Source organism: Heterodontus francisci, chromosome 24 (genome assembly GCF_036365525.1).
Source record: "Heterodontus francisci isolate sHetFra1 chromosome 24, sHetFra1.hap1, whole genome shotgun sequence".
Lineage (NCBI taxonomy): Eukaryota > Metazoa > Chordata > Chondrichthyes > Heterodontiformes > Heterodontidae > Heterodontus > Heterodontus francisci.
Window position 1 is genome coordinate 21,260,227 of NC_090394.1, and position 10,524 is coordinate 21,270,750.

A 10,524-nucleotide genomic window follows, 5' to 3' on the forward strand; every position below is an offset into this window, starting at 1 on the left:
AATACAGTGGAGATGCCACATATTGAGGGGAGGCGGTAGCGTAATGGTAATGTCACTGGACTAGTAATTCAGGGCCTGTTAATGCTGGGGGGACATGGGTTCGAATCCCACTATGACAGATGGTGAAATTTGAACTCAATAAATCTGGAACTAATAGCATGAAGCCATTGTTGATTGTTGTAAAAACCTATCTGGTTCAACTAATGTCCTTGAAGGAAATCTGCTTTCCTATCTGGTCTGGTCTGGTCTACATGTGACTCCAGACCTACAGCAATGTGGTTGACTCTTAAATGGCATAACAAGCCACTCAGTTCAAAGGCAATTAGGGATGGGCAATAAATACGTGTCAGCAATACCCACATCCCACAAATGAATAAAAAAAATACCCAAGGTTATTGGGGGGGTGGGGTAAGTAAGTAGGCAAGCTTGTGATTGTTATGCAGTGATGTCTGTTGTAATATGTGTTTCTGTTTGGTGAGGACAACATCAGGCTCAGCTGTGATGTCTCTATTGGAAGTCTGTCAAACTCAGACACAAATTAAATCCTCACGAATGCCTTCATGTGAGATGGGGAGAGGAGCACATTAGCATACACTATAGTACAGTTCTTCCAGTCCATTGAACCAGTTACACATATGCAAACTAGGCACTAGAGGGAAGGCAGGCAGTTTGAGCTCTGACAATTCACCAGGAGTTCGCTGTCCAGTATCTTCTGATCAGGCAGCATTGAGGTCCATCTGGAAGCCTTGCTAAAGATCAGTGATGGTTCAGTGGTAGAATTCTCTCCTGCCAAGTGGGAGGCCTGGGTTTGATTTCTGGCCAATGCAAGGATACTCCTATTTAGGGGCGGTGCAGTGGTTAGCACCGCAGCCTCACAGCTCTAGTGACCCGGGTTCAGTTTTGGGTACTGCCTGTGCAGAGTTTGCAAGTCCTCCCTGTGACCGCATGGGTTTCCACCAGGTGCTCTGGTTTCCTCCCACAGCCAAAGACTTGCAGGTTGATAGGTAAATTGGCCATTGTAAATTGCCCCCTAATATAGGTAGGTGGTAGGAGAATGGTGGGGATGTGGTAGGGAATATGGGATTAATGTAGGATTAGTATAAATGGGTGGTTGTTGGTCAGCACAGACTTGGTGGGCTGAAGGGCCTGTTTCAGTGCTGTATGGCTGTATGACAAAAAATTGTTTCATTCCATGCTAGACACTTGCTGTCAACCATATTTGTAAAGGCAGAAAAAGAGGGGTCCAGATCCCATGTCTGAAACAGGCATTGGACCCTTTGCATGTGCAATTCAAAGGCCCTCAACTGTTTGAGGCCCATTTTTGCAAAATTAGGCTGTTCTGAACAATGCCAGTCCCTGCCCGGATGTGGTCAGGAAAACATGGTCTACATGCAGCCTCAAGCCAGCGATCCTTAAAGGGCGCATTGAAGGCCGCCATTAAACAGGTAAGTTTTCAAAAAAATATCTACCTGAATATGGAGCCAGAAGGTGCAGAGAGCTCCTCGTAACTCCATTACAGTGCCAAAGATGATTGCTGGCCTCTGCTCAGCCCCCTCCCAATTGCCCCTGCCCTGTCAATCATTTTGCAACTGTCCCGATTGTCCTGTGTCTCCACGATTACTTCCCCCTTTTCCCTCAGCCTACCTGAGGGTCACTGTCAGTGGTACAATGGCTCGAAATTGAAAATTTTTTTGCCGGCGAGCTGCCTAAAACTATTCAACAGGAGACTGCAGGTGGATGGGTTTGTGCAAATAAGGCCAGAGGGCAATATCGGGTGTACTGCAGGCCTCCCAGTTCCAGAAGAGGAATTGCTCCCTGAACCGAATTCACGTCGGCGAGCTAGTTTATCCAATTACTATGTGGTGCAGTTGACTATGATGAACAACCAACAATTCTGCACATCAAATACCAACATGGACTATAATTCACAACTGAAGCAGGGTGAAATGCTACTTGTGCGCTCAGACGTTTTAGCCACATTATGAAGCAGCAGCAGTGCTTCATGAGAGTAGAACATTCGTTTTGGTAGCAGCTGCCCTGCAGCATCAGAGAGAGAGAGAGCAGAGGAAGGAGAAAGAGAATTGCAATACAAAACAGTAATCTCTTAGAAGAATTTACCAGCCATGAACTAGCTAAATATTCTGAATGCAACAGCAATGCTTCTATAACTTTCATCTTAATTGAGATGCCCTCGTTGACATCGCAACAGTTGTGCATATACGTAGAATCATCCTCTGAGGGAACATCTGTGCTATATGTAGCTGCAGAAGTCACTGGTGGCATAAGCAACTACACTGCTAATTCCTCTGAGCCTCCGGGTAGTAAATGTAAAATTATCCCACAGCAAACCATATCTAGCGGCATATAGTACCAGAGAAACCTTCCCAATATATTCATTATTGAAAAACAAAGAGTCTGGAACTCTCCCCTCCATCAGCAGGTGAGGCTGGGTAACTTAAAAATTTCAAATCTGAGATCGATATTAAGGAATATGTAACCAAGGCAGGCAAATGGAGTTAAAGTACAGATCAGCCATGTTTGAACTGAATTGCAGAATGGGCCCGAAGAGATGAATGGCCTACTCCTGAGTTTCTACGCTCCCAGATTTAAGGCAGGGTGCGGGCTATGTCACAATGTAGCTCTAATGCTCTATTCCATACTTTGCTGATGCCTGAAAGGATGATTAAAGAGGTCCTGTTATGGTCTATGGATTTTGAAAGATGAACACGCATTTGCTTGCTGCCCTTGGTATATCATAATAGCACCTTTCTCGATGCGGTCACCCCGCAACTTAAGGATATGCAGACAGAGAGGGAATGGGTGACTGCCAGGCAGTCGAGGATGACCAGACAGGTAGTGCAGGAGTCCCCGACGTGCATCTCACTCTCCAACTGGTATTCAGTTGTGAATACTGGTGAGAGTGATGGTTCCTCTGGGGAGGGCAGCTAGAGTCTGGACCACGGCTGGCTTAGCTGTACAGGGGGACAGGAGAAAGATTGAAAAAGCAATAGCGATAGAGGATTCGATAGTTAGGGCAACAGACAGGTGTTTCTGTGGCTGCAGATGTGAATACAGGATGTTGTGTTGCCTCCCTGGTGCCAGGGTCAAGAACATCATAGAGAGGCTACACAGCACTATGAAGGGGAAGGGTGAACAGCAATTGGTTGCAGTCCATATCAGTACCAATAACATAGGCAGAAAGAGGGATGGGGTCTTGCAGGCAGATTTTGGGAGCTAGGAAAGAAACTAGCAAGCAGGACCTCAAAGGTAGCAATCGCCAGATTACTCGCCAGCCACACGCTAGTGAGTATAAGAGGATAGATGAATGTGTGGCTGGAGAGACGATGCAGGAGGGAGGGCTATAGATTCCTGGGACATTGGAACCAGTTCTGGGGGCATTTGGACCTATACAAGCAGGATGGGTTTTGCCCAAACAGAGCCGGGATCAATGTCTTTGCAGAATGGTTTGCTAGTGCTATTGGGGAGGGTTTAAATTAACATGACAGGGGGATGGAAACCAGGAGGTAACATTAAAGAGGAAAACCAAGGTGCATAAAGAATTGGAAGAGACAGATAGCACTAGACTATGAAACAGTGATGTACTAGCAGAGAGCCACAAAACATTTGAGGTCAAATGACTATCTTTATTGCAACAGCACTTCTTTAAATACAGGATTTCTGGTTATTCTTTCACCAAAGACCATAACAGAATCAAAACTTCTCACTCTGGGAAAAGCTACATAAAGCTGTTGGTGTGTTAAAACCAGCCCAGGAACATAAATACAAATTTTGTCAAGAGACTGGCCTTGTGACTTCTTTATAGTCATTGAATGTGAAAGTCTAATTGGGAACTGTTTTCTCCTGAGTTGAAAAGGGAGGTTTACATCTGATTATCTGAGGAATAAACATCCTATTTCCTTGAAACCTGGCTGTTATAATTTCAGCATCTATCATCGAAGAAAACAGCTTCCTAACTATCATGTTCCATGACAAAGTCCTTGTTAGGTTTCAAGTTTCGTAGAACATATAACTGCTCCTTCCTTAAGTCGAAGTTTGTTTGCATGCCCACTGGAAATAGACTTTGTGGAAACTCTGGAGGGTATAGACTATTATTATCTTCTTTGTCTAGAGAATCAACGCTGATGTATTCTTTTAATTCACCTGACAGATGTTCTAAAACTTTTTCATTCAAATCTAGTGAATCTTCATTTTTTAGCACAAATAACTTTCAAATAATAAGTTGTATCAAATAATTATCCTTGCTCTTTCATTGCACTTAACCAATTTCATCATCTCATCCACACCTCCTTTCTATCCCATCCCTCTCATGCCATTCCCATTCCATGCCATTCCATTCTTCCTATGCTATCCCTCTCATGCCATTCCCATCCCATTCCTCCTATCCCTCCCATCAATCCATCCCATCCCTCATGGAAACAAGCTCTCCAGCCAGGGTTACTTTGTTGTTGGGCTCCCCTTGCCTTCCACCAACCCACCCCCGCTCCGCTGCCACTGCCACCGCTACCATCGCTACCACCAACCATTGGCAGCTGCATGTGCATCATGCACTCCAGCCCTCCATGTGACCCACCTGCCACTGTATGCGCCAGGATCACCAAATCAACCCACCAACAGATGCGCCCCTTAAACTGACCAAACAAAACATTTTAGACAGACAAAAATTGAGTATTATTATGATAGATTAGATGGGATCAGAGTAAGACGGAATGCAATAAGGCCTAAATTAGGTTTACTGTGCATGTATGTGAACAGCGTGGTAAATAAGGTGAGTGAGCTGCAGGAGCAAATAGACAAGTGGGACTGTGATGTCATAGTGATAACAGAGAGCTGGCTCAAAAAAGAATAGGACTGAGTATTAAAGTATTCAGGAAAGATAGGGGTGGAAAGAAAGGAGGAGGGGTGGTAGTCTTGATTAAGGATAATATTACAGTCCTGGAGAGAAAGGATGTCCCAGATGGGTCAAGGACAGAATCTATTTGGTAGAGCTAAGAAATAATGTTGAAAGAGGAGGTAAGTCAGACACTAGAGGGATTTAAAATTGATAAAGAGGAAGTATTAGATAGGCTGTCTGTACTTAAAGTGGATAAAGCACCAGGACCAGATGAGATGCATCCAAGGATACTGAGGGAAGTGAGGGTGGAAATTGCAGAGGCACTGGCCATAATTTTTCAGTCTTCCTTAGACTGGGGGGTGGTGCCAGAGGACTGAAAAATTGCAAACATTACACCCTTGTTCAAAAAAGGGTGTAAAGATAAGCCCAGAAACTACAGGCCAGTCAGTTTAACTTCGGAGGTGGGAAAACTTCAAGAAACAATAATTTGGGACAAAATCAATAGTCACATGGACAAATGCGAGTTAATTAAGGAAAACCAGCATGGATTTCTTAAGGGAAAATCATGTTTAACTAACTTGCTGGAGTTTTCTGAGGAGGTAACAGAGAGGGTTGATGAGAGCCATGCTGTTGATGTGGTGTACATGGACTTTCAAAAGGCATTTGATACTGTGCCACACAACAGGCTTGTGAGCAAACTTGTAGCTCATGGAATGAAAGGAATAGCAGCAACATGGATACAAAATTGGCTGACTGACAGGAAACAAAGAGTGGTGGTTAATGGATGTATTTTGGGCTGGAGGAAGGTTTGTAGTGGAGTTGTCCAGGGATGAGTGTTGGGACCCTTACTTTTCCCTATATATATTAATGGCCTAGACCTTGGTGTACAGGGCACAATTTCAAAGTTTGCAGATGATACGAAACTTGGAAGCATTGTGAACTGTGAGGAGGATAGTGTAGAACTTCAAAAGGACATAGACAAGTTGCTGGAATGGGCAGACAGGTGGCAGATGTTCAATGCAGAGAAATGTGAAGTGATTCATTTTGGTAGGAAGAACAAGGAGAGACAAAGTAGAATAAAGGGTACAATTCTAAAGTGGGTGCAGAAGCAGAGGGACCTTGGTGTATATGTGCATAAGTCATTGAAGGTGGCAGGACAGGTTGAGAGAGCAGTTTATAAAGTGTACAGTATCCTGGGATTTATTAAAAAGGGGCATAGAGTACAAGAGCAAGGAAGTTATGTTGAACTTGAATAAGACACTAGTGCGACCTCAGCTGGAGTACTGCATCCAATTCTGGGCGCCACACTTTAGGAAAGATATGAAGGCATTAGAGAGAATGCATAATAGATTTATGAGAATGGTTCCAGGGATGAGGAACTTAATTACGTAGATAGATTGGAGAAGCTGACACCGATTTCCTTGGAGAAGAGAAGATTAAGAGGAGATTTGACAGAGGTATTCAAAATCATGAGGGGTCTGGACAGAGTAAAAAGGAAAACAATGTTCCCATTGGTGGAAGGATCGAGAACAAGAGGGCACAGGTTTAAGGTTTCTGGCAAAAGAAGCAATGGCGACATGAGGAAAACATTTTTCACGCCGCAAGTGGTTAGGATCTGGAATGCACTGCCTGAGAGTGTGGTGGAGGCAGGATCAATCGAGGCATTCAAGAGGGAATCAGATTGTTGTCTGAAAAAGGAGAATGTGTAGGACTACAAGGAGTAAATTGATCCTTTGGAGAGCCAGCACAGACACAACGGGCCAAATGGCCTCCATCTGTGCTGTCACAATTCTGTGATTCTGTGGGGTGAGAACAGATCTGGCCCAGGTAAATTGGAATCAAATATTGGCGGGCAAAGCTGTAATGGAACATGGATTGCCTTTAAAGAGGAGATAGGTTGGGCATAGTTGAGGTGCATTCCCATGAGGGGGAAAGGTAAGACAAACAAAGCCAGAGCTCCTTGGATGACAAAAGAGATAGATAGTAATATGAAGCAGAACAAGGGTGCATATGACAGATGTCAGGTTGATAATAAAAGTGAGAACCAGGCTGAATGTAGAACGTTCAGAGGGGAAGTGCAAAACGAAATAAGAGAAGCAAAGAGAGATATGAGAAGAGACTGGCAGCTAACATAAAAGGGCATCCAAAAGTCTTCTATAGGCATATAAATAGCAAAAAGGTGGTAAAAGGAGGAGAGGGGCCAATTAGGGACCAAAAATGGGATTTATGCAATGAGGCAGAGGGCATGGCTGAGGTACTAAATGAGTACTTTGCATCTATCTTTACCAAGGTAGGAGATGCTGCCAAAGTCATTGTGATAGAGGCACTAACTGTTTATGTCCTCTTGGCCTCGATGACTAGCCTCCTCACAGTTCACAATACGTCCAAGTTTTGGGTGATCTGAACTTGAGACACCGGATGGTTTAAAAATTGATAAAGAGGAGGTATTAGAAAGGTTGGCTGCACTTAAAGTTGGTAATTCACCAGGAGCAGATGAAATGCATCCGAGGATGCTGAGGGAAGTTAGAGTGTAAATTACGGAGGCACTGACTATAATCTTCCAATCTTCCTTAGATACCGTGGTGGTGCCAGAGGACTTGTGAATTGCAAATGTTACACCCTTGTTCAAAAAATGTTGTAAGGATAAGCCTAGCAACTGCAGGCCAGGCAGTTTAACCTTGGTGCTGAGAAAGCTTTTAGAAACGATAATCTGGGCCAAAATTAACAGTCACATGCACAAATGTAGACTAATTAAAGAAAGTCAGCATGGACTTATAAAAGGTAAATCATGTTTAACTAATTTGATTCAGTTTTTTGATGAGGTAACAGAGAGGATTGATGACGGTAATCTGGTTGATCTGGTGTTCATGGACTTCCAAAAAGCATTTATATAAAGTGCCACATTACAGGCTTGTCAGCAAAGTTGAACCACATGGAATAAAAGGAACAACGGCAGCATGAATACGATGTTGGCTGAATGACAGGAAACAGACAGTAATGGTGAATGGTTGTTTTTCAGACTGGAGGAATGTATATAGTGGGGTTCCCCAGGGGTCAATATTAAGACCACTGCTTGCCTTGATTTATATTAATGCCCTAGACTTAGGTGTGCAAGGCACAATTTCAAAATTTGCAGATGGCACAAAACTTGGACATATTGTGAACTGTGAGGAGGATAGTTATAGACTTCAAGAGGACATAGACAGATTGGTGGAATGGGCAGACACGTGGCAGATGTAATTTAATGCAGAGAAGTATGAGGTGATACATTTTGGTAGGCAGAACGAGGAGAGAAATATAAAATAAAGGATATAATTTTCAAGTGGGTACAGAAACAGAAGGACTTGGGGGTATATATGCACACATCAATGAAGGTGGCAGGGCAGGTTCAGAAAACAGTTAACAGGCATACGGGATCCTGGGCTTTATAAATAGAGGCATGAATTACAAAAATGAAGAAGTTATGGTGAACCTTTATAAAACACTGGTTCAGCCTCAACTTGAGTATTGTGTCCAATTCTGGGCACCACACTTTAGGAAATATGTGTAAGCATTAGAGAGGGCACAGAAAAATTTAGGAAAGTGTTTCCTGGGATGAGGGACTTCAGTTATGTGGAAAGATCGGATAAGCTGGGGCTGTTCTCTTTAGAGAAGAGAAGGTTGAGAGGAGATTTGATAGAGGTGTTCAAAATCATGAGGGGTCTAAACAGAGTAGATAGAGAGGAGCTGTTCCCATTGTTGGAAGGGTCGAGATGAAAGGACACTGATTTAAGATGAATGGCAAATGAACCAAAGGCAACAGGAAGAAAAACTTTTACACAGCGAGTGGTTAAGGTCTGCCTGAGAGTGTGGTGGAGGCAGATTCAATTGGGGGTTTGAAAAGGGAATTGGATAATTATCTGAAAAGAAAAATTTGCAGGGCTACAGGGAAAAGGTAGGGGAGTGGGACTAATTGAGATGTTGTTGCAGAGTGCTGGCATGGATACGATGGCCCGAATGGCCTCCTTCTGTGCTGTAATCATTCTATGATTTTATGAGAATCCACTTGTGATGGAGATGGTCTGGAATAAGGCAAAGCTTACTATTTTGTCTTTGTCCAGAACCTTGGTCAGGCCTCAGGTGGAATATTGAATTTTGGTCTCCTAATATGATGGATGAATTGAGATTTTGCAAAGGGTGCAGAGGCAATTTCCCCTGTGACTGCCCTCTAATGGTATTAGTGCTGGTGATATGATCAAGTGATTTTTTTATTGACAATACTAATGGTCTTTTGGAAATCTTTGAAAGTTCTGTTGGACCAGGCAGATACAGACAGAGACAAATAAGAGACTGAGAACAATGTAAGAAGCTTACATGTATGTTGGGCTGTTTGATATTTATCACATACCTATCTTGAAAGGATAGTATTCAGTCATACAGTGTCATCATTATAAAAAGGGGAATGACTATGTAGGTTCATAGTGAACATTGTGTTTTGTATGCAATGCCTTGAGAAACAATGATTAATTGTTTGGGTGCGTCCATCCATTGTATAACAACTATCAGAATCAGTGCTGCCAGCACCAAGCTTTTTTTTACACCTCTAAAGGGGAAAAAAAGAGTTTGACCTCTCCCTTCTCTGTATCTTCATTTTATCCCTCAATAGATTCTGTGAGCTTGATAATTGCATGATCTCCTCCTTGGTCATCATCTTTATCGCTAATTCTTTTTTGACCAATTATCTTGTAGCAAGAGCTGATTCAGTTACCTTTTCCATTCTATGGGCTTCTAAGTCTGGCAGATTAGTATTAATCAATAGTTGAAAGCTCACTTTTTTTTATTCGTTCATGGGATGTGAGTGTCACTGGCAAGGCCAACATTTATTACCCACCCATAATTGCCCTTGAGAAGGTGGTGGTGAGCTGCCTTCTTGAACCGCTGCTGTCTATGTGGTGTAGGTACACCCACAGTGCTGTTATGGAGGGAGTTCCAAGGTTTTGACCCAGTGAAAGTGAAGGAACGACGGTATATTCCAAGTCAGGATAGTATAGATATCGCGGGCGTAGAAGGTGCTGGTGAAGGAGCCTTGGTGAGTTGCTGCAGTGCATCTTGTAGATGGTACACACTGCTGCCACTGTGCATCAGTGGTGAAGGGAGTGAATGTTTAAAATGGTGGATCTGGCACCGATCAAGTGGCTGCTTTGTCCTGGATGGTGTGGAGCTTACTGAGTGTTGTTGGAGCTGCACCCATCCAGGCAAGTGGAGCGTATTCCATCACCCTTCTGACATGTGCCTTGTAGATGGTGGAGAAGCTTTGAGGAGTCAGAAGATGAGTTACTCGCCACAGAATTCCCAGCCGTGACCTACTCTTGCAGCCACAGTATTTCTATGGCTGGTCTAGTTCAGTTTCCAGTCAATGCTCGCATCAACTCCATGCTTTTTAAATCTTGGCATTTTGGGGAAAAGCTTAATGAGTTGGCAACTAAGCAGCTTGAAACAATTATTGAAATGGTGATTTCATTTAATGGCATTTGTATTCCTAAATTATCTTGGGATTGTAAATATTGATAATTACCATAGATTTACCACACAAATATCCTTAATAGCTACATGCAGGATGACCTCACTAAATATGACTGTTTAGTGTTTTCACACCTGTTTGCAATATGTTTATTGAGTGTGTGAAGGATTGT